This window comes from Triturus cristatus, chromosome 6, assembly GCF_964204655.1.
Source record: "Triturus cristatus chromosome 6, aTriCri1.1, whole genome shotgun sequence".
NCBI classification, from domain to species: Eukaryota; Metazoa; Chordata; class Amphibia; order Caudata; family Salamandridae; genus Triturus; species Triturus cristatus.
Window position 1 is genome coordinate 1,229,751,986 of NC_140589.1, and position 27,376 is coordinate 1,229,779,361.

General features: G+C 46.5%; 1 protein-coding gene across 2 annotated transcripts in view; it reads right to left on the reverse strand.

The window, feature by feature from the left end:
* The window catches only part of TULP4 (TUB like protein 4), a 787,154-nt gene that overhangs the window by 711,695 nt on the left and 48,083 nt on the right, over positions 1 to 27,376 (reverse strand). The window contains exon 2 of one of the 2 annotated variants that reach the window (XM_085612156.1): positions 24,577 to 24,627. The exons of the other annotated variant lie outside the window; for it this stretch is intronic. The gene's annotated coding sequence lies outside the window, so the exon portion shown is untranslated. The remainder of the gene's footprint in view (positions 1 to 24,576; positions 24,628 to 27,376) is intronic. 2 annotated transcript variants of the gene reach the window in all.

Genomic DNA, 27,376 nt, shown 5'->3' on the forward strand with positions numbered 1-27,376 from the left:
ATTACAAAACATTAAAAAAATATAAAATCTATTTTCATTAACATCCATCTGGAGAGTGACCAGACTGCCGTAAAAGTTCCAATGATTTCTACTGCAACACCAGACATCCAAAGAATTAGCTCTAGTTCTGCCATTATGTTGACATGTTATTGACATATGCTTGTGTCAATGCACGTCTGTTATCAATCAGCACAACTGGTATGAAGCAACAAACTCCAGGAGACCTATTTCCTCTGGATGTTTTTAGTGGCACAGAGACATGCAAGGACTTCTTTTGAAGTCATCACGCTGAGTGCATCACACAGTGGTTAATTTGTAAAACAATAAGAGCCAGGGCCCTCGACAGGAGGCCACGGCAGCTTGCACCTTCTGCCAGTGGTGCCAATTTCAGAACCAACACATTATCCATGCATAAAACAAGTACAAAATACCATACCTTTTTTGAAATAATCATGGGATTTCTTGAGTAACATTAGAAAAGCAGACGGATGTTGCAGGAATGATAAAATCCTGCAGCATGCCACCCACGCTCAAGCTAGTGGAAATTAGGGAGACAGAAAAAATTGGTTTGCTGGAGCAAAAAAAAAAAAAACTAGAATCACATCAAGAGATGGAGTCATTAGTCATTAATACTATTAATTATGCTGGAGCAAGTGACCTGGTTTTAGCAAAAGGTTTCTGCCGTGGGTGAACTAAATACGGATGGAGGGATTAGTCACTTCGAATCTCTGCAAATCAAAAATAATTGCTAGTCTCTCCTTTTCACAAGGCAGCATTTAAAATGGCAAAGTGAGCTGTAGTGTTTTAAGGTGGGTGACCCAAACCAGAAATATATTAAAGAGTGAGGGGACGAGTTCACAGAACAAGTGTCCGGCTTTGTTCTTCAGGCCCAGGGGCAGACAAAACTATGCATCGTGGGTGGGTACAGTTTTTTAGGTCTCGCCTAAGCAGCGCTTGCGCTTTCTCTTCGAGACAGGCTGTATTCAGGATATGGGAATTACACTCCACCCACTTTCCGCCCATCTTTTTTAATTGCCTCCTGTTACTGTCCTTTGTAAATGGTGGCTTTTCATTGGTTAATAAGCTTAGTAGTCCCTCATTAGTACGGCCTTTTCTCTTGTTGTAACCTCCCATAAGGACTGCCCCTGTTACATGTCCAGTTATTCGTTATTTTACTTATTAGTTTTGGCGGACTCTTTCTACTTTTTGCATCTTTAAGCTCAGGAACTGCACACAGCCATGCTTGTTCCCTCTCCCGGGCTGAAGCGGACTCCTCCTCCTCCTCCTCCTCCCCGCTCACTCCGTCTCTTGCAGCTGCTTCCTACCTCTTACTTTTTCAAATGCAGGGTCAACAATATGCTTATCTTTAGGATTTACACTATTTAGCATTTGTGACTTGCATGCTCGTAATGGATGCTCTGGGTTCCTCTCCTTGCTTCAACCACTCCCGCCAGGGAGCACACATGTATGGCAGGCAGGACCTCTGCGTAGTGAAAACATCATGTGACCCATGCCGCACTTTCACTATGGCCGCAGCCTTCCCTTGAGACAGCAACGCATCTTAAATCCTCACTGCTCCGTCCGACCTCCTCCTCCCTTCACTCCCGGGGATCTACCCGCTCCACCATGGCACTAATGTACCCGCTTACCCTTTGTAAGTGCTGAAACAGCGTGTGTACACATTTCTTAAATGGGAGCTGCGCTTATTTATTTTTTTGCAGTGCAAGCATGCCGAGCTGTATTTGCAACTATCGCAGCCTCGCCTTTCTTTTGTTTTGCATGATGTGGTCCTCACACCTCCATTTAACCTCCCGCTCCATTTGTTCCACCTCCTACTCAGACTCGTATCAGAGGGCAGTCTTTTGACTTTGTACCGTGCAGATTAGGCATACTATTTCATACGTTGATGATTATCAAACTAAAGAGGCTGACCTCATGCGGTGCCAGTCGCCAAACAAGGTTGGTTATGTGAAATTACCCAGTAGAATTCTTATGTGGATTCAAACGCATGGGCCCCTGACATGGTTTGCTAGATTACTGTTTTCCCATGAATAACAGCAACACCTCAGCCTGTGCTACTGTACTTTCAGAGTCTGTAAAGCAGCAAACCTCGATATTAATGAAGATGGGGCAGTTCTATGCACCTTCTCAAACAATCTCATTGCCCTTTTTCTGTTTCCAGTTTAGTCATTTCTCTTATGATGGTCCACGCAACTCATCTCTTGTGCCTCTCCTGGTAATTGTATTAATCTGGCTCTGTCCAATTTGTCAGGAAATTAACAGTCCACCTTTGATGACAGACAGTTTCTTGATAGGTCTGGGCGGGGTAGTATCAACCTCCTATACATTTCCTAGATGCATCTCAGCAGTTAGTGGGTCATTGGGGGTTTTGGGGGTTCATTGCAGTGATAAGATTCGTAACACCATATTTTGGCCTCCTTCCATTAGTATTTCCCCAATATTCATCTCAACTGTAAAAAAAAAAAAAGCATTTGCAATGCAACAGGTCTCACATTACAAGTTTGAGCTACTGGCCTTGCATTATTATTTTCCAAAGCTAATAGCTCAAACTTTCAATAAAGCGAGACCTATTGCACTTGTCAAATGCTGGTTATAACTAGATATGTAGGACTCTCCCTTAAGTGAACAAAGTTATTCCAGAATCCCTTTAAATACCGGTCACTCTAACAGTAAGTAACCTATTTGAGCAGTCAAGGCTTATGCTAGGAGGAGGCATAGGTCTGAGTCATGGTACAGTCTGTTACAGAAAGCTAGTAGAATGCTGTTTCTCTTGCAGTGGTGCCTAGTTAATTAAAATCAGAGGACCAAATACCATCACATGGATGGTGGTGGCAGGGGAGCCCAGGGATTCGGAGGGAATCCCGCTGTCAGGATTCGTCGCTTCCCGCTCCCATTGGGCAACCTCGGGACTCACCTTTAGCGAATCCCTTTTCTCGTTTCCAGCTACCGGACGCTGAGGTTGCCGTTGGCGATCCTGGGACTCTGGACTTCCCGGGTTTCTAGCCCTTTAACTCCGGAGCCAACCTGCAGCAAGGCCCCGCCCCGATGACATCGCGGGACAGGATTCGTCAATGTTTAAAAACTGGGCCAACCACCAGGAAAAGGAGGAAAAGGACGGAGAGGAAGACGATCCACGATTCTCACAGCCGACGAAAATCAGAGGACAGAGCGCGCCTGCCGAGGAACCAAGCCCCGACGCCGGACCGGCCGACGAGGAGCTAGGAGGCATTCCCTGCCAAGCGCCCAGCCACGGATCTGGAGGTTCGTGGCTCCAACAGGTTCGTGACCGACTCCGGGGGTCTGGGAGACGGGCGGTTGTCTCGTACCCGGGAGGCAGTTAAACGTGGGTGGTATCCATAGCCGTGTTGGTGGTTGGTTCCCCCCCCTTACCTCTTCACGTCCCCGGCGAACTGGTTCTCCCACACTAACCCCATTCCTCATCACTGCAAAACCGCCCGATATTAAGGCTTATGTTTTCTTTTGGTTTTTTTCATACCGCTATTTGGGAAGTCGGTGAAGACAATGTGATCCCCGAGGAGCGAAGAACTGATTCCCCACTGAAGAGAGTGTGGACACTGTTGTTTTGGGACTGTTTGTTCTTATCCCTGGACTTTGTAGACCAATTAAACACCCTTGCATTTCATCCACCTGCCTCACGCAAGCCTTTACCCTGCAACACCCGCTTATGCGGAACTAGGGTCCTCACACACCCAGCAAGATAGGTGTCATGCTTCATCATCTGGACCTGCTCCTTGTTGTGTCGGCGCTGCAATACCCAACGGGCACCCTCGAAGGGGCTCTTTGTCAGAGATCTTTTGTTCCTTAGCCGTATGATGAAGTGGGGGTGAATGGCCCGTGCAAGTGTAGAAAAGGGGGTGGTGATGGACGGAGCATCAGAACCAATCAAACACTCACACCCAGTAAACAGATTTGGGTTTGATCCATCACCGTTCTTTAGCCCACTCTGCCACCCCAGTTCAGACATGGCCATATGCAAATCAGTCTGGCCCTGTGCCTCATGGGAACAGTCCAGCCCGAACTGCCAAGCCATGCCTTCCCTGGACCGGAAACAAGCTTCCTAGGACCGGTTTCTGGCATTTCAGCCGTCTTCAGCCAGGCTTGCTTGAATCCAGTGGCAAAGTGAGCAAGGGACTCACGTCTGAGCATACCCTGCCAACTTATGGCGAACTAAGCGGTACAAAAGGGGGTGGTGATGGACGGAGCATCAGAACCAAACACTCACACCCAGTGCAAGTGTAGATACAGTGAGGTGTAGTGAGTGTGTTAAAAAAAAGGTCAGATAACCCAAATAACACTTTTATTCAGGTTGGTTATCCACCTCATTGAAAGCGTAAAGAGTGGCAGCTTCCCTGGCGAGAAGGTTCAGTTAAAGCTCTGCTCATTTCGTGGGGTCAACATGTTTCTTGCCTAATGGTTAATGAAATCCGTGGCAATTCCTCAGAACCGAATATGTGAACATCAAATCTATCTACACTTAGTGGTGCGGCTACTAGCTAACTACCACAGAAAATGACTACGTCATATTTCTTCAGTAGTGGGGTTCAGTGACCTAAAGGAAAGGATATGAAGGTATGTATAAGTATCCCTGTATATAGTTGTAGACATATTAGGTCCTGAAGAATTGCCACGGGTTTTATTCCATGTGATGGTAGTTGGTCCTCTGATTTTAATTAACTAGGCATCACTGCAAGAGGAACAGCATTCCACTAGATTTCTGGATCTGACAGGGCACCAATGCTGGACCTCGAATAAAAAGCCCTACAGTCCCTCCTATTTTGAAAATACAGTCTGATACAGCAATCTAGAGGTAGGCGAGTCAAAAAATTAGCAGAGCGAGCCGAGCCAGTGCAAAGCAAATGGTCTGGTTTGGCTCCAACAACCCATGCATGAGCCGAGCCAAGAAACTGGCATGTAATTCATGCAAAAACATTAAACAGTATTCCACACAATGCCGTTGGTGAACTAAGAGGCAAGCCACTTGTCATTTTCACCTGTATATGAAGAGTAGATTCTTACTATACATGGAGCACCATTTTGGTCTGTTAAATTAAACATGCAACGTTTTGTACAGCGCACATCCTAGACTCATGTATTTAAGGCATTCTCATAAGCAACAACGAAAAAAATGCAGGTGCAGTGAAATGCAATATTCGCCTTAGATCACACAATTTGGTCCAGCGGGGTAGTTGGGGTTGATCCCAGGTTTTCTATTTTCAACCTGAACATTTCACCCACTTGTTGGGAATTTCTTTCACATTAAAGGTTAATGTTTTGTCTTTAAGATTTTGGCGCAAGAGGTTAGAGCATGGGCGGCAAGAAGAAGCCACATGAACGCTCGGCTAATTTTTAGGTCTCGCCTAGGCAGCGCATGCGCTGTCTTCGAGACATGTGGTATTCAGTCCATGGGCTTTAAACACGCCCAGTGCTTACCATTGGTTATTTCACCTGACTTTAGAAATGGCTGCTTTTTCACTGGTTAATATGGTCAGTAGTCCCTCCTTCTCTACATTTCTAACCTCCTATGAGGACGGCCCTTCTTATGCGAGCTATTACTCCTCATGTTATTTTTTACTTTGAGAGCACTCTTTTCTTAGTTGAGCTTGTTTATGTTCAGGAAATCGCTTGCGCCCTCTCTGGCTCCTGCATATCCAGTTCACTTAATCTCCCTGTGCCTTGCTCCCCACCACCACGTCTGCCCGTATTTGCTGTTCAGCTTCTGCTCCTAGTCCTCCCCCCACCACCGCCTCCCCGTCCACTTCTTTTAATCTGCCCATGCCGTGCCATCCTCCTACCACCACATCTGCCCGTATTTGCTCTTCACCTACAACTCCCAGCCCTACCCCACCAACCGTTCCTGCCTGTGCAGTTCACTTAATCTCCCCATCCCACTCATTAATAATATAAATACAGAGAGGAGTCATAAGCCTTGTTATGCTTCCTATGCCTCATTATGCTCCTCCTCCCGCTCTCCTTACCCGGACTCTAGACAGCATTCAACTGTGTCAGTGTAGACTGCTGCAATTGGAATATGCGCAGGTAGTCTCTATTCACAAGGGGTAACGTTTACTTTGATCCGCTTCTTTTAGGTTGTGTGGGGATGATTATTGGTTGTTCAGCTTCCGCTGCCAGCCCTCCCCCCACCATCACCTCCCACCCGTTCACTTCTTTTAATATCTTGCGCTGTGCTGTCCTCCCACCACCACCTTCGCCTGTGAAATCTGTGCTTTGAATAAAAGGCAGGGTTCCGACATAAACCTTCCTTTAAAATATAAAGGAAATTACCCAGCCCCCCCATTAACATTTCAGGCACTTACTTCTGCCACATTTTCATTTAAACACATCTTGATTTGGAGGGAAATAACTGGGGAAAGTATTGTAAATAACATTATCATTTACAATGCCAATAGCTCTAAATTTTACAAATGCAAGACCGATTGCATTGCAAATGCTTGTTTGCTCAAGGGTCCAAGAGATCCACCAGCTGAGCAGTGATATTTCTTTAATAGAAAACAAACATTAATTACAATGAACAGCCAGGGCATTAAAAATATGAAAGTGCAAAATATGACTGCATTAAACCACAATGTCGAACTACTTTTATAATTTTGTATGCCGTGACACAAGTCTACCAAGCATTCTAGGGATTAGACGTAAATAAATGGTAAATCAACAATTCATTGAGATTGAATGCCATTCTAAGGCCAGCTTGGCTTAATAGTTTTATAGCATAGCTATGCTGTTAGCCACAAACGTTTGATTTTGTTAAAATTATTTAAGTAACATTCATATTTTTAGGGGCTTTCAGCTAAACCTCGTCATCCAGGGGTCTGTTGTGTCATTCACAATTTCTTCCAGCCACAATATATATAATATACTTACTTTTAGGGGCCTTCAGTCAACCCTCTTCATCCATTGGTCTCGTATTGTGTCAAAAACATTTTTCCTCTGCCCACTACAGCATACAGTATGAAACAATGGGTTAGACCACTTCAGCCATTAGCTAATGACTTAGTAAGAGATGGTGTGCTGCTGTTTCACAAGGAGCACATCTGCACACAAAGTAGTTCCCTCCAGGGCCAGGGACTTCTATAGCAATAAGAGCTTTTGAAATCCCAAAAATATTTTTGCTCTCAGCCATTTGTTAGGTTGACGCCGGTTTGGTTTGCTAATTACATCTTTGGAACATTCAGAAAGCTAATCTAGGAATGCATTCTGCCCATTGCATACCATTGGTTTGTGATTTTAACTCATATTTTCTTGTTTTCTATTTGCTGGATTTATTTGCTTTAGGCTGTGCAGCTTGAGTTTGTCCCTCCGGTTGCCCAAACCTTGTTTACTGTATTCTTTCACAAACTAGCTAAACTTGCTTTCTGTAAACAGGCCTTTAAATCTTGTTCTTATCTTGTCACATTTGCTGTACATTCAAAGACCGAGGTCAAATGTCAAGCTCTCTTATCTGAGGAAGCTTGTTGTTTACATTTTCTTTCTCAGACTACAAAGTGAGAGAATTTATGTGACAATCCTGCTGAGTATTCATGTAAGAGGAGAGGGTGTAGGATGTTTTTTTTTTCTAACACACAAAAAAAAAAAATAACTGTACAGATGTTTTCGAATATATTGAAATTAGTAAAGCACAAAGGAAGCACTTTTTTTTGTAATTCTGAATTGTGGTGGAAACAAATATCTGAATACGATCAAAACAAACATCAATACATTAGGTGATGAAATTTGAACACATTATTGCTTGTATGCAGAAAAAAAGTATTTCTGTGCAAATGTAATTTTCATTTCAATTGAAAATGTGTTGCCTGTAATGACAGTGCGCTACCGCACCATGCATATTCCACACTACACCACTCTACTCTATGCTCTTCCACTTTATGCCACGCCACTCTAATCGGTCACTCCACAACATGCCACTTCAATCTACGCCCCTCCACTGTAAGACCCTCTATGACATGTCACTCCAAACACTCCACTCTACTCCATTCCACGCCATTCCAATATAACCCAATCCACCCACCCCACTCCACTTTGCTTCCATCTACCCTAATCCAATCTCCCTCCCAGTTTACCCACACCACTTCACCCCAATCTACCCCACTTCTATCTACCCCACTCCCCTCCACTATGATGCAATCTACCCCACTCCTATCCAACCTGCTCTAATTTTCCCCACTCCATGCTACCCCACTCCCCTCAATCTAACCCAATCAACCACAACCCACTCCAATCTACCCCACTCCACACCAATCTACTGCACTCCAATCTGCTCCAGTTCACCCCACTTAACTTCAATCTACCACACTCCAATGTACCCCATTCCAAACCACTCCACTCCAATTTAGCCCACTCCATTCCAATTTATCCAACGCCTCTCCAATCAACCCCACTCCAACCTACCCCATGTCACCAGTCTCCCCCACTCCACCACATTCCGCCACATCCTACCCCACTCCACCACATTCCGCCACAATCTACCCCACTCCACCACATTCCGCCACAATCTACCCAACTCCACCACATTCCGCCACAATCTACCCAACTCCACCACATTCCCCCACTCCACCACATTCCGCCACAATCTACCCCACTCCACCACATTCCGCCACAATCTACCCCACTCCACCACATTCCGCCACAATCTACCCCACTCCACCACATTCCGCCACAATCTACCCAACTCCACCACATTCCGTCACAATCTACCCCACTCTACCACATTCCCCCACTCCACCCAACTCCACCACAATCTACCCCACTCCACCACAATCTACCCCACTCCACCACAATCTACCCCACTCCACCACAATCTACCACACTCTACTCCACCCTACCACACTCTACTCCACCCTACCACACTCTACTCCACCCTACCACACTCTACCCACCCTACCACACTCTACCCACCCTACCACACTCTACCCACCCTACCACACTCTACCCACCCTACCACACTCTACCCACCCTACCACACTCTACCCACCCTACCACACTCCAACCTACCACACTCCAACCTACCACACTCCAACCTACCACACTCCAACCTACCACACTCCAACCTACCACACTCCAACCTACCACACTCCAACCTACCACACTCCAACCTAACCAAATCTACCCTACTCCATTCAATCCACCCCACTCCAATCTAGCACAGTCCACTCAAATTTGCCTCACTCCAATCTAACCCACTCCAGCCCAGTCTAACCCACTCAACCCCAATGTAACCCACTCCAATCTACCCTACCCGACTTTAGTCTATCCTTCCTTAATCTATCCCCACCCCAATCTACCCCATCTACCCCTCCCCATTTTACCCCCACCCTAATCTACTCCATCTACCTCTCCCCAATTTACCCCCACCTAATCTATCCGACTTCCAATTTACCCTTATCTACTCTAGTCCAATCTACCCCACTCCACTCTACCCCACTCCAATCATCCCCCTCCAGTCTACCCCACTCAAATCCACCCAATATACCCCACCACACCCTAATGTATCCCACTTCACCTTTCCCAATCTAGCTCACTCCACTTCAGTCTCGACTCTACTCCAAACTATCCAACTCCACTCTACCCCACTCCAATCAACCTCACTCAATTTACCCTACTCCACACTACCCCAATGTACCATACTCCATTCCACTCTACCCCACTCCACTTTACTCTAATCTAGCACATGCCACCCAAATCTACCCCATTCAAGTCCAATTTAACCCATTCCAATCCACCTCACGCCAATCTACCGTACCTCACACCAAACTACCCTAACTCCAATCTACGCCCATCCAATCCGCACCACTCAAATCTACCCCAATCTACTCCAGTCCAATCTTTCCAATTTACCCCACACTAACCCACCCCATCACAATCTACCCCACACCACTCTATCCAACTCCACTCTAACCTACCCCACACCACTCTATCCAATTCCACTCTAATCAACACCACACCGCTCTATAGAACTCCACTCTAATCTACCACACTCCAATCAACCCCAATCTACCGCACTCCAATCAACCCCAATCTACCCCACTCAATCAACCCCAATATACCCCACTCCTATCAACCCCAATCTACCCCACTCCTATCAACCCCAATCTACCCCACTCCTATCAACCCCAATCTACCCCACTCCTATCAACCCCAATCTACCCCACTCCAAACGACCCCACACCACTCTATCCGACCCCACATCACTCTATCCGACCCCACATCACTCTATCCGACTCCACATCACTCTATCCGACCCCACATCACTCTATCCGACCCCACATCACTCTATCCGACCCCACATCACTCTATCCGACCCCACATCACTCTATCCGACCCCACTCCAAACTACCCCACACCACTCTACTCCAGCCTACACCTTTACTCCACTCCAAACTACCCCCACTCCATCCCATACTTCCCTACTATAATCCACCCACTCTACCCCACTCCACTCTACTCGATTCCACTCCAGTTTAGCCTACTGCAATCCATTCTACCCCAATATATCCCACTCCACTGAACCTCAATCTACACTGATCTACCCTACTCCTAACTACTCCAATTTGCCCTACTCCACCTCAGTCTACCCCAATCCAATCTACCCCTCTTCAATCTACCACACTAATTTACCCAACTCCTCTATCCCCATCTATCCCACTTCACCACATTCCAACCTACCCTGATCTACCCCACTCCATTTACTCCAATCCACTCTATGCCAATATACCCCACACCATTCTACCACGATCTACCCCATTTCACTTAATCTCAATTTTCTCCACCCAATGACCTTTAGCCATGCTGAACAGCAGCCACAGTGATGTATTTAATTGATAAAACACATTGCCATTTCTGGAGTCAGACACCCTACCATTGTGCCACAAAGTCAGCTACACATTGCCATTTCTGTAGGCATCTGTATGCTACCCTGCATTCGTTGTGCCCAGCCTCAATTGTCAGATATTTACAGAGGCTGAATCATGAACTACTGGCGATGCCAAGTTAGGACAGAGGTGAAGAGTAGCCTAAAACTAAAATAGCCAACTGATAGCATTAGATTTAGATCCTCTTTCCCAAACTGTAGGAATGTGTTTGAAAAACTCAAACCAGTGGTGGCTTCAAGCAAATGCTGCAAAGCCTATCTTGCCCAGAATTAGCACCAACTCCAGATGACAGGTCTTGGGGTGGTGGTCAATGTAAACGCAAGAGAGCTAGCTGTGGGCTGGATTTGAAAGATAAACACTATCTGAGTTCTATTTTGATTAATTGTAAGTGCAAATTGGAGAATCTGACATTGATCTTGCCATCCTGAACCCAAGTTGAATACCCCCAGGTTCAAGGTGCCAAGTGTCACTTACATAACCACATGGCATATCTTTTTTACTGAAACACTCCTATGCACAGGCAGAGGAAACCATACCCTGAAGTCTGCATTATTACCTATAGGTATTGAACAGAGGGTCACGCCCTATTCCAGGAAGCAGTTGTTACTGCTGCATACTGCCACTGCTTGCAGCTTTAGTACAAGCATGGGCAAAGCCAATGGGTCCAACATTGGCTACCAGCCTTTGGCTTTGTCACGGTTTTTGCATAACAATATCGTTGGTGAAGCTGCAGACCCTTATCAATCAAAAAAATAAATAATAATTAGGCTAGAAGCCAAAATAGGGTTTTGGTCTCAGAAAACAACAATTGCCATCACAGTCCCTGGCACTTAATGAACTACTTTGTGTGTGGATACGTTGAATGTAAAGGACAGAATGCCATCACTCACAGTGAAGTTAGCTAATGCTAAAGTGAGCTGACCTACTGCACTATGCTGTAATGGGTGGAAGCAAAATGTGAATAACACCATAACAGATGGACCAACGGAGGAAGTGGTCTGGCTGAAAGATAATCTGATAAGTATATTATACATAACATTTTTGCAAATTTAAAGACTTGGCTAATGTTAGACATAAAACCATTTTTGAATAGCTAATACCATAATCCCTTACTTTTGTATCTGCACAAAACATTCTAATACAAACATTTGTCACACACATTGGGCGCATGTACATGTGGTTCACATTAGAGTTCTAAGAAATTTCGAAAGGGAATTATTCATAAGTGATATTACAGTTTATATAATTTTTTTCCATAGAAATGTATTCTTAAGTGACAATGTGAAAAATCGGTGCCAATGCCCACACCCAGCAGATTACCTAGGGGTGCTTCATAGTGACCACATGTCTGCAGGCACAGAGGTGAGCCTTAAAGATTATTTAAGATTTTGAAAGGACAAAGCCAAATGGTGTGTCCAGTGCGTTATGGGTAGCACTGCTATGTCTAGCAACAGGCCAAAGACTAGGCACTTTGGCCAGAGCCTGCTTGGAACAGCCAAAGGCCATGCCACACTGGCTTTGGGAAGTGGAACTGCGCACAAGGCCTGGCCATCTTCATCCACAATATGTTGCCCTAGTTTTAGGTCCATGGACAAACCATTGCTTAAAACGTGTTATAAAAACACAGACAAATTATGGTTTACACACTATCAACAATAAATGACGATGGTTTAATCTTGTTACTGACAACTTATTTGACAGGGACGGATACAGCCAAAGAATGTGCTGTGGAAGATTGAGCGCTGACTCGGGACACGCTGCTCATAGCCTAGAGCTGCACCTCAGAGACTCCTGGTTTGCAGTGGTGAGCACAGGGCCTGGCCTGAAAGTAGATCTAGCTTCAATATATTGATCGGCACAACCAATGACATTCTATGCACCCAATGGGTTATTGTACGCAAAAGTACTTTGTAGTTTGTGATGTCACTGATGAGAAAAATATGGGATGTCGGGACAGGGCCTGACAAAGAAAGAAGGCCGGTAGGACATGCCCTTAGGGTGCTCAGTCTCCCCGCTGTAAAATCCTTCATCATCCTGCCTCTTGCTGCCGCTGATAGTGACATCCACCCGCTGCACTCCTTTCTCCTTCTTGTTGCCTCCTGGACAGGGGTGTCCCAGCGAATCGCAGCCACTTCTGTGGCTGGTGTGCACCTGGCGGCCTGCCAGTCGTGCTGACTGAGGTCTGGTGGTGCTGCCGCACCCGCTCAGGCGCGGCCTGCTGGGGGACACCCGCACTGGATCCTTGCATTCCTGCTGGGGGCCCGTGGTGCTTTCGAGCGCAGGTCCTGTCCACGACACGAGAGGCCAGCCCCAACATCCTGGCTGAATTTGGCCATCCTTTGGGCCGGGAGCATGCTCAGGCAGCCAAAGTGGATTCTCTTGTCCGCAGCTTGCAACAGATTTCCAGGGGGCCCAGGAGCGGACTGAACACACGGTGTGATGGCCCCACCTTGGAGGAGCACAACGTTTATACGAAGCCCATGACTGGTAGGTCTCTCCTCAGGGTGACAGAAGAGGGGGTGCTCCGGGAGTGTGCAGCCCTTGGGCCAGACTAGGGACTCATTCGAGTGGTGTGAGGGGCATGGATACGTGCTCCCCTGCTGGGAGCCCCGTGGAGTTGGAGGTGGCTGGCAGCACTGGTTGGAGGGGGTAGCAGTGGTGTGCTGTGGGGGCCCCCTCCTCCTCACCTCTTATCAATCTGGTAATGCCTTGTGGAGACGGAGTGGCCATTATTCTGACACTGAGGTTGTGACTGCCGCTTGGGACTCACTGCTTTTCTACGGCTGTGGACCTTGAGGGTTGTCGTCCCCTTGCCAGCCTCGGCCTGTGTCTGGCCCCCTGGCCATCTGCTGCTTTTACCATGGATCCCTCATGTGCAATCGCCCAACCTCATACCTCTGCTTGCCCTGGGCTGTTGATTCCCGTTTGTGACTCCCTCCTAATCGGAACTTCTTGGGGAGACTCTGGGGGACATCATGGGGAAAGATGGACCACAGCGGCAACAGCAGGGAAATACCATCATGCAATATACTACCCCTCATCAGCCCACTCACAGACTCACTCATCAGGAGCGCCCAGGTACCCCAGAGATCAGGAGAAGCCTTTGCTTGCAGCCCTTCTGGAGACTCTACGGCGGGGTTTCCATCAACGTGTACCTGCTACGCACCGATCTTCACATAGTGGCAGATTAGGTGGAGAATGTGGAAACCAATATCACATCCCTGCAAACGGAGGTGCTTCAGCTTAAGGAACAGGTCTCCCAATTGACAGTGATCTCTAACGTCTTGGAAAATCCGGTGGGAGGACGCTGAGGGAAGTTCACTCCAGAATAATGTGCACCTGTTGGGCTTCCCTGAGAGAGTGGAGGGACAGTTAGCAGAGAGTTTCTTTGAGAACTGGGTGAGGCACACCTTGTCCGACTTCTTTGTTATAGAAAGGGTGCCCAGGATGCTGGTGCCTGTTCTTACCCTGGGCGCACTACCGAGGGCCTCCATCGCTAAAATCCTGAATTATAGGGATAGTGACATGATCTTGAGAGCTGACAGAGAGGCGTCTATTCTGCAATTTGAAATTTGCAATATTGCAACTTATCTGGACTATACCCAGAAAGTCCAGGAGCAGCATAAATCTTTCCTGGGGGTGAAGCAGAGGTTACGTGCCATGGGACTTAAGAATATGCTCCTCTACCTGGCTTAGCTACATGTCCTAGCGGCAGGGAAGTCGCACTTCTTTGAGTGCCCTGAGGAGGTCTGGTCCAGGTTGGGCATTTAAGATAGGCACCACGTGCGCCCCTTAAGTGATACAGACTACTTCCACACCTGTGGTGGCCGGCGCGAGAGTAGCCGCACCAGGACAAGGGGCACGGGCTCTTTGCTGTCTACTCACACTCTCTGGGGTGGGTGGTTCTTGATTACTGCTGTTGCCTGGATGTTGGATGTAGGGGTGTGTTTGCCCATTTTTTCTGCCGGGTGTCTTCTGTGAGATTCTATAACTGCTCTTAGTAGTGGATGTAGAGATGCTGCGTATTCCGACCTCCTCTTGGGTTTCTGGGCGCTTCCTGTGGGGCGGGGATGGCTCTGCAGTGGATATGCTCACTTCATGGTTTTTCTTATATCCTTGTGCGTGCATACAGGTGTGTGTATGATGCATCATATGTTGAGTTGACCCTCGCTGTTCTCTTAGAGGGGTAGGGTTGCGATGGTGTATGTCCTGACAAATCAATTATTTTGGACTTGTAGGATACTGTGGTTAAAATCTACTTGTTGGGGGCGGTGGGGATTTATTGGTTGCGAGTTTTGTTTTGTTGAACTGTGGGTTGTTGCCATCTCGTCATGGGGAGGAGTGCCTTGATCTCGATGCATGCATTAAGCAACTATGAGTACGGCCGGAACAGGTTAGCTCATCTCCTGGAATGTTGGGCTCTTTATAGAAACGCTTTGGGGTTCTTTCCTTTCTTAAGAGGCACGCTGCTGATATTGCCTGCTACAGGAGACTCATCTCTCGGATGTGAAGGCTACCAAGCTGACCAAGAAATGCTAACTACTTGACTTTTCCAAGGGGTGTCCTCATTTGGATAGCACCGGGGGTTCTCTTTGCTCAGTCATACATGGAGGCAGATATCGAGTGTCGTTACCTGCTGATACAGGGAAGACTTGATAGGGTGGATGTCATTATTGTTAACCTCTTCCATGTGTTGGACGGCACCCGGCCGTCCGATGTCACGGTGGGTGTGCGTAGGACGGCCGGGGTCCGTCCGATTTGAATTCTCCCGCACAGCGAGATAATGAGTGCTGCGGCGAAGCGGTTAATACTTATAGCCCAACATTGACGATGGGTGTTTTTATTTGAAGGTGCAGGATGTCCTTTCGCTGGCATTGGAGAATTGGGTCCTCTGGGCTGGTGACTAACTACATCCTAGATGGTGATCTTGATTGGCATCCCCACGCCATAACACCAAGCCTAAGATGACTTCCTCACTCCAGGAGCTCATTGCTCACTTGGGGTTCTGCGACATATGGAGGGCTACATTGAAGGAATTTACCCGCTATTTCCCGACATATAATACCTATAGTAAACTGGATCGTATTTTACTGTCTGGCTCATTGGGAAGGGGGGGTCCTCACAGTGGAACATTTGTCTCAATACTTGTCCGATCACGCCCTTGTAAGATGATATGGGATAGCAGTAATCAGTTGCTTTTGATCTGGAGGCTCCTCCCCAAGATCCTGCATGATGTAGAGTGCAGAGAGACACTGGTGGATTTCTTTGAGATCAACTGGTTCTCGACACGACGTTCGTCCACTGAATGGAAGGCAATGACTCTGATCAGGGGGTTGCTTTGGCCTCACTTGTGGGGTCAGGCGCACTCTGCAGGCCAAACTCGATCAAAGGGAGGATGAACTGGAGAGTATGCAGCAGCTTCCTCTGGATGATGTGGTGGGGAAGGTGGGGAATTAGTGGTTCAGCGTCAAGTTGCAGACGTGAGGGACAGGTTGGAGAAATACACCCTCAAATCCTATGGCCAACTTCTCCTTAGGGAAGAGGACAGCTCTGGACGGTTATAAGCTAGGATCAGACGGCAGGAAACTCTCCTCACCCCCATCTTAAATCCCCCCAGGGCCAGGAAGACTTCATGCAGGGGAAACAGTAAATGTTCTCAAATACCACCTGGAGCAGGTGTCCCAAAATTCACATTCTCTTGACCCAGTGTGCAGAGCCGCACTTTTAGCCCATTTGCTGCTACTGCAGCTGGAGGAGGCCGCTGTCCAGGACCTTGAGGCGGATCTCACCTTGAAAGAGATTCAGATGGCATTTCGGCAATCGCACAGGTGGAAAGCTATGGGCATCATAGCTTCCCTGCAGAATTGTGCCAAGCCTTCTCCCCGACACTTATTCAACAATTACTGGAGGTCTATTTGGAGTCCACAGACTATGGTATTCTCTCCTCTCTGTCCATACAGGAAGGTTGCATCTCTATGATGCTAAAGCCTGGTTTGGATGGCTCAGTCCCGCCATCCTACAGACAGCTCACGATGATTAATACAGGCACAAAAGTGCTTTGCAACGCGCTGTCCCTTTGGTTGCTTCCAGTGATTTCACAATTGATACATGAAGACCAGTGTGGTTTTATTCCCGGTCGTAATGCTACTATGAACTTACGACGGCTGATGCATGTCTTGCATGAAGTGGAGGGTCGGGAGAAGGAGCTTGCCGCTGTCTCCACTGACTTTGTCAAGGTCTTCGACACGGTCGACTGACAGTACCTCATGGGCAGGGAGGGGTTTTTAGAACCAATGGTTTTTGTCCCTCACTTCTGAGCTTGGGTGAGGCTCATCTTCACCAGTCCCATTGCTAGGGTGCGAGTGGGTAAGATATGCTCGGATTCTTGGCTGGTTGGCAGGGGCACATGCCAAGGTTGTCCACTATCATCACTTCTTTTCGCTCTTGTCCTGTAGTCACTGGCCATTCAGATCCAACAAGATATGCCTAGGAGGGGGATCAGAGTGGGGGACGTTGATCACCTGGTATCCCTGTATACTGACAACAACCTTTTTTTCCCCCCTCTTTGCCCCTAGACATCCCCTCCTCCTCCTGTTGGGCCACCTTGACACTTTTGGGGCGCAAGCAGGACTTAACCACACAAAATCTTTGGTGTTTCCTTTAGGGACGCTTGTCGCCCATGACCAGAAATCATTTCTGGAGTTGTCCCTCCTTTGGGAGCCCGCTAGGTTCTGCTACTTGGGGTAGGTGGTGGCCGACACAAAACAGAAATGCCTACAATATAATATTGGGAAGGTCGCGGAGGGCCTCCTGTACTCCATTCAATTTTGGAACTCCCTCCCTATTTCCTTCATTGGTCAGGTGGCCATCTTGAAGATAGTGTGTTTGCCACGGTATCTGTATTCAATACAACACTTATTTGACACTCTTCCTTGGACAATGTTTAGGAGATTGCATTCCCTCCCTACTTTGTGGATCTAGGCGGGAGGGGGGGGGGGGGGGGGGGAGGATGGCGGAGTAGCGTGGAAGGAGACTTTCTGTTTCTGCCGCTTGAATGGGAAGGCTAGTGGTTCCCAATTTGGAGCAATATTACCTGGCCTCCCAGATTCAACATGCCGCGCATTGGCTTACAGAGGGAGGTAACTGGGAGAAGTCACTTTTGCAGAGCTCGACGACGGGCTTTCGCTTTCCTTACCTTCTGATGGGGGGGGGGGGGGGGGGGGGTGGTGGTATGGGTTACCGTATCTTGTTAAACGCATGGGATCCTTGTGGGAGCGGGCCATCAGAGTAGTTTTGAAAAAGGCTCCTTTAGCAGGGAATTTGTCTTCTGGACCACCAGCTTTCGGATGTTCACGTATTCCATGGATGGGTCTTCCTGGCGGGAAGGTTGCTGTGAGACACTGCGGGACTTGTACCCCAATGATGAGTTTATTACATTTGAAGGTGCAGGACAGTTTTCACCTAAGATCTGGGCAGTTTCTGCAGCATGCTAGTTTAGAGCTTTAGTCAGGGGCATATGGCCCTCCTTGATCGCTGCTCCGTGCATGTCGCTTACTTTCCGGGGATTGTTGGAACAGGGGTTGCCACTTGGTCTCTCTCTTTTACAAAGCCATGTCACTGATCAGTCGTGCACTCCATTCCAGTCACATGCGGCGTGGGATAGTGGCCTGGGGTTAAACATCGAATATGCACAATGGGTGAGAATTGTGTGCGTTGGTGAAGTACATTTCGACTAATGCCAGATTCAAACTCACTCACTTTCATTTCCTACACCACACATATGTAACACCAGTGCTCTTACATAAAATGGATCCTACTAAACCAGTCAGCTGTCCCAGATGCCAGGGCCCCGTAGCTTCTTTTTCACATTTGCCATGGACTTGCTCACCTGTTTAGACGTTCTGGATGGTTGTGGTGGCTAGGGTGAGAGCGGTGGTGCGGATATCGTTTCCTGCGTACCTCAACGTTTGCCTGTTAGTTGACATCCGTAGGAGGAAAGGCCAGAAAATGGTGTTTAGGTTCTTGAATCTGTTGCTGCTACTGGCTAAATGTAGTGAGGCGATTACTTGGATGGCCCTAGCTTAGAGCGTTGAGTGGCTGATGTGGCTGAATGGGCAGAAGAGGTGCGGCTGAAGCCGTGCAGGCATGATGCTAAGGTGGGAGATGACCTCGGGATTTTAGCGGAACTCTCCCGAATGCACTCTTCGGCAGATGAGGAAGACTCCGCAGCCCTTGTTGATTTTTTTTTTTTACAGGGTATAACATTGATCTATTGAGAGCGTTGGATTGCCCGTGGCTCTGCTTCCTGCGGCTATTAAGAAGATCGACCAATGCATTATTTAACAGGTCAGATCTGCTTACGTAATACCATCTTTTTCTCTCTGTGACGTGGTTGGTGATAGCTATAGTTGACATGTTTGTCTCCTTTGTATCGTTACACTGAACAAAACCAATAAATAATGTTTCAAAAAATATATTGGATGTCACCCTTGATGTCATTTGTGACATTACCTATGAAGTCAGGAGCAGTGCAATGCGGAGTTTTGTTTGCACGGATGTGCAAAACTGGTAAATGCCAGCGGACACTTTGAGCTCTAATCATATTGTCCCTTTCACAGTTTTTAGCGATATACTGATGGTTTTGTTCCTAGCACGTTATTTTGTCTTGAAAGTAAACAATGATAGGTTCCTTTAAGAAAGATTTTACTCAGCCTATATATACATAGTGGCAGTAGCCACTGTGTAGCTATAGTTAGATCATAGTTTTCATATGAAAGGCATTTTTTAGTTTGTTTAATAACTTTGGTGCCATTTGACAAATCTGCAGTAGAATTTCCAAACATTAGGGTCATAGGGTCATTGACTTTGGATACTTCATTTAAAATTTCACACCAATCCGTCTAACAGGGCGTCCATGGAGAGCGGGGACCCATGGGTGGTTTGAGTAAGTCTGCCCAGAGGACAGGCCCTTCAGTCAACCCCCTGCAGCACATGGCCAATGGCCATACATAAAAGTCGGAAGGTCGACTGCTGGGTGTTGGGCACCCGTGGGGAGTTGGCGCACAGCCTGGATAGAGGCAAAACCATGCACCCAACCCCAGAACCAAGGTAACAGCACCTGAAACCCAGCGAGGACCACAGTGAGCTACCACATTACCAAAAATGTTTTTTGTTTAGGTCTCGGGACCATCCGGTCGGCAGACCGGAAGTCCGGAGATTTAATGTTATTTAGAAGAGGGGCTTGCACCCGCCCCTCTTCTATCCTGTTCTCCATTGGCTGGCCTCTTAAATGCTGGCCAGCCACTGGAGAAGAGGTCCAGTCACTCCGTTGAAGCCCCGTCTTTTTCGGATCGGGGGGCGTGTTTTTTGCGAGAAGTCTCAGGGAGGAGACAACAGCAAAACACGCCCCCGAATCCGAAAAGGACGCAGCCTCGCAGAAAGGCAGTCGTGTGCCTGTCCTCTCCCCCTGCTGTCGGCTCCCGTGGAGACCTCTTTGGGGGCATTCTATTGGACCGCTGTTGCCATGGTAAAGTCTCGCGCTGACGCCTGCACCGGGTGTGTAATTACTATTCACCAGCTGTTCTGGGTCGGTGCGGCGCTCCTTCTGCGAACACATAAACGCATTAGGGCTTTTTACCCCCTTCATTTTTAAAATTAAATTTTACATGCCTCCATTAATCACGCACAAAGTATCGTGTCACATTGTTTACGTTATTTTTGGAACGAATCGGGGAAGGGTCTTACCGTGATTGTTGTTTTTTTTAGGTTTGATTGACAGGTTTTAGAACCAATCGGTGCAGTGCTCTCTTTATGACCCCTTCTGTGGAGAGGGGCGGGTGTTTGCCTGCAGTTCCGTTGTGGGAGGCGGTGTCTGTTTCTTCTGCTGCTGCTTGTGAAAGGCATCGAACCGGTCGCTGTTAAACGAAGGTGAGAACTAGAGGGGTCTTTCACTGAGGGTGCAGAGGGTCCTCAGCATCTGTTCAAACATTCGAGGATGCTTTTCCACTAAAAAAACTGTCCGCCGTTCCATTAGGCAGGTCTTGGCTGCTCAGCAATGGGAGGTTGTTTAGACCGCGCACGCATCCTTGGTGCCTTTTCTTCAGATTTCGTGTGTGCACTATACAAATGCCCTCCCGCTTTTCTGTCACCAGCACACCAACCGGAGTACATCTCAGTGAGGTTGTGTGCTGTACGCAGTTAGGCAGTTGGAGAATTAAAATATTTTAAACAAGGCATGTGCAGGGTCCTCCGCCCAACCCTGCCCCCACCCCCAAGTTCAGGCTGGGCCTCACGCTTCGCTTGTGTGGGGGAGGGGTCTTTCCTGCGCTGCCTTTGCTGGGTGCTAAGCTGCTGGCAGCTGCATTGAGCGTGGAATTTGTCAGGACACCTAACGTGGCGAGGTCCATGACATTTTTCGGTAGGCAAGGTTTTTTTGTAGCGTGTTCTTAATAGGGATGGAATGTCTGCGTGCAGTGACTGTGCTGATCTCAGAACCCTAACCTACCTCGAGCGGTCTGTGTTCAGCCCCATCTCCACAGAAATTTCCCTGCAGGAGCCGGGCCGTGTCTCCTCTTCGTTCAAAGATCGAAATTCTCTGCAGATTCCTTCGTGTGCGGAACAACATTTGCATTTAAAACGCCCCCTGGGGAGTATTTGCATTCCTTTTCTTTCTTAAGTGTTCAGAGATTTAATGATTGGGTCTCTACTGCATCCCTCCTCGGCGCCTCTTATGCTCCAGAATCTCAGAAGATAGTTGTATTTTAGGAGGCAGTATCGAGAAGGCGGGAAACGGCAGGAATACATACATAATACAAGCGATGCAATAGCACTGCCCATTCCTTTGTCTGTTTTTTGTAAATTACTGCACTCGTAGAAACAATAGCGGAATTGTGTGCTCGTTAACGTTTGAAATCTTCTATGTAGGGGTTTGTTTTGATTTTTTAGAACAGAAGCTGAGCCTGCCCTGTGCCACGAATGACGTGCCACACACACGCGCCCATCTATTTTTACAAGCCACACATTATTGATTTATTATAAAATTAGCAAGCATTTGCATTATTTCATTTATTGTACATTCTTGGGGTGTCTGCAAATATCGAATTCACATAGCCATTCTAACTTTTTGGCCTCTTTGGGAGACCAGTGATTTAATTCGTAGAGCCACCCTTTATAAGTGTGATCAATTATCCACCAGTTGATTCAACCAGGTCCACTCTTTTCTCCCTCAGCTCTGGGCCTGTGTTGGCCTTTCAGGGGTAGTAGCCACCCCCGCCCCCTCTTACCCCTGCGGTGCAGGGTACGAATGCCCGAGGCTGAATCTGCATCTCCGAAGGAGCACGAGGGAAGAAGGCAGCTGCGCCACAACTGTCCGAAATTGCAATCCCAGCTCCGCCTGCCTTCCAGGCGCCATTCTGTAAATAGTTGGTTCGGAGAAGCAGGATTCCCGAAGGAAGGCCGGGGTTACACGTCAGTTGTTATCGGAGCCGATAAAGAAGAGGCCTACGTGCGCTCCTGCATTGGAGCCTGCGCGTGAAGGGAGTTTAAGGGTCAGCCTCGCGTATAACGATATTCTAAATGGATGAATGTTTTAAGCTCAATTAATGTGACCACCAGCCAATCAAGTGGCAAATATGTCAATGGTAGCTGTCAATGCTGAAGTTAGTTCGTTTCCAAGCAGGTTCAGTTTTTAGCAGATGCATTTATTTCATTGATCAGTTAGGCTACTCTACGAGGTCAAACACTTTGAAGGCCTACCAACACAACTGTGGTCTTGCCTCAGAGTCGTCTAGTGAATGACGCACGGAGAGAGGCATACCCTATTAATGGGGCCACTGGAATTATGCGGTAGGGTTAAGTGAATTATACGGCAAGAAAAAGCAAAATATTTTGTGATAGTATTAAGGATTTAGTCATTTTTAAACGTGTAAACACTGTACCTCATTAGTACCAGTTTAACATCCAACTATAGCAATAAGCTACAGAAAGATGAGCAGTCAACCTTTGCAAAGGTCCTTCCACTGCGTCTCAACACATGTCGCTGCATTTTTACAAATTTTTTAACCATTTGAGCTCGAAAGAACATTTTTGTTGTAAAAATATGCAGTTTATATGGCACTATCACATGCTTCTAGTGTCCCTACTTATTAATAAGGAGTCTTGTACAGTTAACCTTGCTGTTTCCCCGGGCCGGTCTTACCCTGGATTGACCTGGACAGCGCCCTGGGAGGAAACAAAAATGTGTTTATGAGGGCAGGTGTGAGGAAGATGGGAGGAGGGCAGGGGGTTGATGGGGTGCTAACAATAATGCTGAGGTACATTAAGGGATGATTACTAATTATTTAATGGGACTCAATTGAAACCAGGTGGGGTGGACAAGCTGGTGTTTGCATAGCATTACGTCAGGCAGTTCCCTGCTGAGGCCCTCAGAATATTTGCCGGCCTGGGCTCAGCTCACTCATGCTGAAGGTGGGCCCTGGGCGTAAGGCAGCGCTGTAGGTAAGGCGGCAGCCCTTCAGGGGTCCCATTCATCTTAAAACCAATGAATATCAAAGCGACGTGGGAGACTAAGTGTCTCCTCCCTCTTCACAATCTGGAGGGAGGGGGGCATAATTTTATGTTACAACACTGCTATTTTCCCTGGTGTATGCTTGGAGACACTGCCACATCTATTTACTAGGGCACTAGTGACCAATGTGTCAACAACGGCTCTAGTTTTCCACCATGAAGCAGCATACAATGGTAATACCACCCAGGACATTTATTACCTTGGCTGTGTATTTCTGCTAGGTTTAGAGCTCACGTTTAAACGAGATTTAGACTCCTGATTCTGATCCAGCGGGATACCAACCTCAGGCTCTGTGTGGGTGGGTGGCTCTGTGTGGGTGGGTGGCTCTGTGTGGGTGGGTGGCTCTGTGTGTGGGTGAAAATGCAATAGGTCTCCCATTTGAGTGATTAAGCTATTGACATTGTAAATAACAATGCCGTTTCTTTAAATGTTTTAAAAACAAAAATATAAACAAAAATAATGTCATAAGCAATGCCAATAGCTCTAACTTTAACAATGCCGAGACCATTGCATTGTAAATGCTTGTTTTAAATGAGATGCCTTTGTTTAGACCAGATCCTATAGCATGGTGCTGGCCATAAGTTGTGTGCAGTAGGGTGTTGGCTGCCTGTAGTGGGCTGGACACCGATCCAAGCTACCCCCCCCCCACACCCGTGAACGGTTGAAGGCCATGTAGAGCCAACCCGCTACTGCACACAGCCAAAGGTCGTGCTCAGCAAGGGGGCATATCCATTGCTTGGGTATATCCACAACTTTGAGTATGCTAATTTTTTTTTTTTTTTAAACAGATATTCAATGGAAAAAAAAGGTTACAGTTAGGTATGACAATAAGATCGTAACTTAAATTAAAATAAAACCCAGAAATACACTGAAAAAACAAGGGCTAAAATGATGCTGTAGTTAGTTGCTAAAATGAACTAAGTACTAGCGTTTAAAAAACAAAAGACATTGACATTCTCAAGTGATTGTTAAGTGAGCCAACAATAACTCACGTCCAAGTCATTCACTGCTTATGACCTAACATATTACATCACCCAAGACACGTTAAACTACTTCATTGAAGATGAGCATGCGTGTCAGACTCGCCTGTGTAAGTTTAGTCTCTTGCTTGAGTTTAGGTCTTTTCTTACGCCAATCCTTTAAAAACAAAAGAAAAGCCCCATTAAGTAAGGAAAGAAAATGTATAATTGACTTTGAAGCAGAAGGATAAAGCTCATCCAATCATACCACTGCGAGACTGATATACTCCTGGTTGGGACAAACACAATAAAAGGGAGGAAAGCCATCGAATCAGATCAGACACATGAGATAGACAACAAAGCCGTCCAATCAGGGGCAATGGGCTGAACCAAAGCCCTCTTCAAATATATGTTCTCTACAGATAGCTAAAGTTGTCTGTAACCAGGACCTTAAAAACAAACAAAAGAAACGTATTGACAAAGCAGCCCTGGCAGTGAATGGGGCTTGACTTATACCGACGTACACATGTGATCAGAAAAAAATGACTAAACTCACAGCAGAATGAGGGTATGGCTGAAGTGGGCTGACTCATGCCCTGGTGAGTAAACTAAGGTGGGTGGCAGCAAAATGTGAACACTATGAGAACAGACCAATCAAGTGGTTTCCAAAAGACAGCCAGCAGAAGCGTTTCTGGACGGCACCAGTCATATATCCCAATCTTAAAGTTCTCTTATGCCCACTCCAGGAGTTCTGGCTGCCCACAAAACTCAATCCTTAGTCAATGTAGATCAATGAAGTAGACTGGTCCAAACCTCTTCTAAGTATGAAATAGGCAGGCATTTCATTTGCATTTTTTCTTTATACATTTTTTGTTTACGTCACATTGGTGAAAAAAACTCAATTTGTTTCTAGTCAGTGAATTACCTACACCCAAACATTCATTAGTTTACTGAAAGAATGCATTCAGTAAATTAAGAGGCGCCACTGCACAGCATTTCTGTGCTCATGTTGCTATCACCAGCTGCTGTTTGGAGGAAACAAAGTTCCTGTCCTGGAAAATTACACAGCCTTCATTGAAGCGGGCCCAGTACAATAAAAATGACAGCGTAAGATTTATTATATTAAATTTTTACTAAAAAGCATCTCAAAGCACTTGCCTGGGTGGAACATGAGGAACTGTGAAACCTCAAAAGAGGGGCAATCATGCAGCGGGGGTCACAGAGCCGCCGTGCAGTGGACTGGAGGCCATTTTTTAAACGCACACAAGATGTCATTACGATAATTGCTTACGTTAATCAGTGCACCACGTTGTTTCCATAGTAGAAAGGTGTTTTCTGGAGCAATTTCAAACACACGTGGCTGAATCCGACGGACTCTAGCAAACTAGGTCAGCAGCACTGCTGAAGAAAAACACACAAACGATACACAATCCCATCCTAGCCTCTTACTGCTGTTCAAAGCAGAGCACAAACAACAGCGTTGCCCTATTTGTATCAAGTTAATGCATGAAGGATGAGACCAGTACGCTGATCGGCAAATCCCTAAATATAACCAGATATGCCAACTAGAATGCAGATGCCACACATGCACTCAAGTTGCAAACAGGCTTTGAGGCAAGCTGACAAAGTAAAAATTACAACTCTGTAGTTATAGTTGAGAATGCTACAGGAAAATAACTTGCTTTAGGAATAATGTTTGCATTGCTTGAGGACTGCATTACATTTGGGAGAGGTAAGTAGCCTGTCAAGCACGGTTTCTTACTTCAAGTTTTATGTACATCGTATATTTTAGTCCTGGTCCCTTGATACACCGCCGTAAAAAAAAAAAAAAAAAAATTGTTCTGAGATTTTCATTTTTGATTTATGTTTTTGTATCATTAGAGAAGTAATTTAGCTTGGGTAGACATTGCTAATCCAGGCCAAATTTTTCTACACAACATTTTTAAAAATGGCGAATGTGTTGCAGTGATGATGTCATATTTCAGGCACCATGAGACCTATATACTTCATTTTGGTGTGAAAACACAGGTTTTGGGAGTCAAGTAGTCTTATAGAGACCAAAATTAATTCCTCATGACACCCCTTCTGCCTTTTTCCAGAATGGCAGCTCTATATTGATGTGTTTAGCCATCAGATTGGCAAATTATTTTAATATTGCTTTTGTTTCAGGTTTTCCGTTGATTCAAATTTGCAAACATGAGCGAAGCAGGTGGGAGCAGAGGATCTTTACCTCCTGACAGAATGTTGCTAACTACAAAATCTAAGGACTCCTTCAACAAAGAAAAATGTGTCATATGCCAAACAACTAATCTGAAAGAAAAGCTAACATCAACTACAGCTGGACAGAAGAGAGTTTGAGATACTGCAGAAATATGTCAAGACGAATTTAAAAACAGATTGAAACCGATGGGTGAAGAGGATCAATGTTTTATCACTGTAACAAGTGCTACAAGCTGTATACACTAGAAAAAAGCCTTGAAAATGTTTTGACAAAAAAACAGCAGAAACCAATGAATCACAACAAGAATCAGTGTTCTGAGAAAGCGACGACAACCAAACCCAAAGCCCATCCACTTAGATCGATGGCTACCCCTCGTCCACCTCCAACAACTGATCAGAAAGCTGATGATCTTCAATGTGTTATCTGTGGTGTAGCCAGAACGAGGGTCAAAGGGATTGACGAAAGTACAGAGTATGTGAGCCTCAAAGGGCAAACATGCTTTTATGTGCAGCACATTTGTATATCCACCCGAACTACATGCGTGCATACAGTCGAAAATATGAAAGCCGCTCATCTCAATCAACCAGCAGAGCTCATAGTCCAGAAGAAGGAAACTGCACCTTGTACCGGAGATTCTATAGGTCTCTTAGTTTAGTCTTCAAATTTATCATTTCAAATCAACTTTGCTGAAAGATCAGCTGCAACC